Source organism: Halichoerus grypus, chromosome 3 (assembly GCF_964656455.1).
Source record: "Halichoerus grypus chromosome 3, mHalGry1.hap1.1, whole genome shotgun sequence".
Classification (NCBI taxonomy): Eukaryota; Metazoa; Chordata; class Mammalia; order Carnivora; family Phocidae; genus Halichoerus; species Halichoerus grypus.
The window spans coordinates 67,088,688-67,092,608 of NC_135714.1; the positions used below are offsets into that span (position 1 = coordinate 67,088,688).

General features: G+C 37.2%; 1 pseudogene; it reads right to left on the reverse strand.

The window, feature by feature from the left end:
* Positions 1-1,418: 1,418 nt before the first annotated feature.
* Positions 1,419-2,875, reverse strand: LOC118554026 (elongation factor 1-alpha 1 pseudogene; annotated as a pseudogene).
* Between the last annotated feature and the right edge of the window lie 1,046 nt (positions 2,876-3,921).

Below are 3,921 nucleotides of genomic sequence, written 5' to 3' on the forward strand. Positions count from 1 at the left end.
AAAATACAAGGTCCAAAATATTTAGGATGCAGCAAAAACTGTTCTTAAAGGGAAGCTTATAGCCATACAGGCCTACCTCAAGAAGCAAGAAAAAAATCTCAAATAAACAATATAACCTTATACCCAAAGGAGGTAGAAAAAGAAAAGCAAAAAAACCCAAAGCCAATAGAAGGAAGGAAATAATAAAGATTAGAACAGAAATACTTGAAATAGAAACAAACAAACAACAATAGAACAGATCAAGAAACCAGGAGCTGGTTCTTTGAAAAGATCAACAAAGTTGGCAAGTGTCTAGCCAGCCTCATGGGAAAAAAAAAGAAGACTCAAATAAATAAAATCAGAAATGAAAGAAGAGAAATAATAACTGATACCACAGAAATACAAAGGATTATAAGAGACTATTATGAAAAATTATATGCCAATGAATTGGACAACCTAGAAGAAATGGATAAATTCCTAGAAACATCTAACCTCCCAAACTGAAGCAGGAAGAAATAGAATATTTGATTGGACCAATTACTTGCAATGAAATTGAATCAGTAATCAAGAAACTCCCAAGAAACAAAAGTCCAGGACCACACACTTTAATGGGTGAATTCTACCAAACATTTAAAGAAGAGTTAATACCTACTTTTTTCACACTATTCCAAAAAATAGAAGAGGAAGGAAAACTTACAAACTCATTCTATGAGGCCAGCATTACCATGATACCAAAACCAGATAAAGACATTACAAAAAAGAGAACTACAGGCCAGTATCTCTGATGAACATAAAGGCAAAAATCGTCAGCAAAATATTAGCAAACCATATCCAACAATACATTAAGAAAATCATTCACCATGATCAAGTGGGAATTTTACCTGGATGCAAGGGTGGTTCAGTATTCACAAATCAATGTGGTATATCACATCAATACAGAAAGGATAAAAACCATATAATGGTCATTTACGTAGTAATTCATGGGGTGAATAGCTATTAGCAAAGTTTATACTTTATGCAATTATTCATGGTTCATATGCCATGAAAACTGAAATTTAAGCCATGTTTTTCTCTGGGAGGGTAGTGTTATGTAGCTAAATAGTGGTAATTGAAATCTGTGTATATTTGAACTATGCAACATGAGGATTGTCTGTATTTTATATTTATTTATTTTTTAATTTATTTATTCTCATTAGACTTTTGTTTTAATGGTCTCAAGATTCTTTGACAGATTTTTGGTCAAGTTGTTTCCATTAAAAAATACTGATTTTAAAAAGTAATAACTTAAAACTGCCACACACACAAAAAAACAAATGGTCCACAAAACATTCTCCTTTCCTTCTGAAGGTTTTATGATGCATTGTTATCATTAACCAGTCTTTTATTATTAAACTTAAATGGCCAATTGATACAAACAGTTCTGAGACCGTTCTTCCACTACTGATTAAGACTGGGATGGCAGGATTGGGGACAATATTCATTTAGCCTTCTGAGCTTTCTGGGCAGACTTGGTGACCTTGCTAGCTCCAGCTGTCTTCTTGTCCACTGCTTTGATGACACCCCCAGCAACCATCTGTCTCATGTCAGGAATAGCAAAGCAGTCGAGTGGAGGATAGTCAGAGAAGCTCTCAACACATAGACTTGCTAGGAACTGTATCAATGATGGCAGCATCACCAGATTTCAAGTACTTGGGACCATCTTCCCGCTTTTTTCCAGAATGACGATCTATTTCTTCAGCTCAGCAAACTTGTAAGCAATGTGAGCTGTGTGACAATCCCGCACAGATACATATTCAGCATGATTTGGCCTGGATGGTTCAGGATAATCACCTGAGCTGTGAAGCCAGATGCTTCCATGGGTGGGTCATTTTTGCTGTCACCAGCCACATTGCCACGACGAACATCTTTGACAGATACGTTCTTGACATTGAAGCCCACATTGTCCACAGAAGGAGCCTCACTCAAAGCTTCATGGTGCATTTCAACAGACTTCACTTCAGTTGTAACATTGACTGGAGCAAAGGGGACCACCATACCAGGTTTAAGAACACCAGTCTCCACTCGCCCACAGGGATAGTACCAATACCACCAATTTTGTAGATGTTCTGGAGAGGCAGACACAAGGGCTTGTCAGTTGGATGAGTTGGTGGCAGATTGCAATCCAGAGTTTCAAGCAGTGTGGTTCCACTGGCATTCCCATCTTCATGGGTGACTTTCCATTCCTTGAACTAAGGCATGTTAGCACTTGGCTCCAGCATATTGTCAGCATTCCAACCAGAAATTGGCACAAATTCTACTGTGTCGGGTTGTAGCCAATTTTCTTAATGTAGGTGCTGACTTCCTTTACAATTTCGTCGTATCTCTTCTGGCTGTAGGGTGGCTCAGTGGAATCCATTTTGTTAACACAAACAATTAGTTGTTTTACACCCAGTGTGTAAGCCAGAAGGGCATGCTCATAGGTGTGTCCAGTCTTGGAGATACCTGCTTCAAATTCACCAACACCAGCAGCAGCAATCAGGACAGCACAGTCAGCCTGAGATGTGCCTGGAATCATGTTTTTGATAAAGTCTCTGTGTCTTGGGGCATCAATGATGGTCACATAATTCTTGCTGGTCTTGAATTTCCACAGGGAGATATCAATGGTGATACCATGTTCATGTTCAGCTTTCAGTTTATCCCAGACCCAGGCATACTTGAAGAATCCCTTTCTCATCTCAGGAGCCTCCTTCTCAAATTTTTCGATAGTTCTTTTGTCGATCTCACCACATTTGTAGATCAGATGACCAGTAGTGGTAGACTTGCCTTAATCTACATGTCCAGTGACGATGATGTTGATGTAAGTCTTTTCCTTTCCCATTTTGGTTTAGGTTTAGCGGTGGTTTTCATGACACCTGTGTTCTGGTGGCAAATCCGTTGTGAAAAAGCAGATTGTCTGTATTTTAAAAACAAATGTGAGATAAATACCCGTTTGGAGATTAAGAAAAAAACTTAAAAGAATGAATCATCAATAAACTTGCAGTATAATATGATGATACATAGAAGTCGTTTAAGCAGAATAAAATGATACCAGATGGAAAGCTGGATCTACGTAAAGGAATGAAGAATACCAGAAATGGTAACTACGTTTACCTATGCAGTGTATAACCTATGGAGAAGTAAAACGTTTGATAGTACAAAGGCCAAGAGGGAAGAACTGGAAATATACTATTATAACTTTCTTTTGCTCTATGTTCTGCTGTGTAACATCACATGAAGGTAGACTATGTAAATTAAAAATATATACTCTAAACCCTAAAGCAACCATTAAAAAAGACAACAAAAAATATAGCTAATTGAACAAAGAAGAAATAGTGCAATGTCTAAAAGTACACAAATAATCCAAAAGAAGGGGGAAAAAAAAAAGGAACCAGGAACAAAAAAGCAAAATTGCAAATTCAAACCTAAGCATATCAACAATTGTATTAGAAGTGAATGGTCTAAATATATATTAAAAGGCAGAGATTGTTAGATTGCATACAAAAGCAAGACCAAAATATATACTGCCTACAAAAAAACCCGCTTTAAAATAAAAACACAAATTGATTAAAAGTAAAAGGATAGAAACATATCCTGTTAGCACTTAAAAAAAGGTTAGAATGGCTACTGGTGTCAGAGAAAGTAGACTTTATAGTAAAGGATATTATGAGAGTTAAATAGAGTCATTTTATTTGATAAAGAAGTTAACTCATGGGGCGCCTGGGTAGCTCAGTCGGTTAAGCATCTGACTTCAGCTCAGGTCATGATCTTGGGGACCTGGGATTGAGCCCCACATCAGGCTCCCTGCTCAGTGGGGAGCCTGCTTCTCCCTCTGCCTCTGTGATCTCTCTTGCTTTAGCTCTCTCTCAAATAAATAAATAAATAAAATCTTTAAAAAAAAAAGTTAACTCATCAAAAAGACAGAAC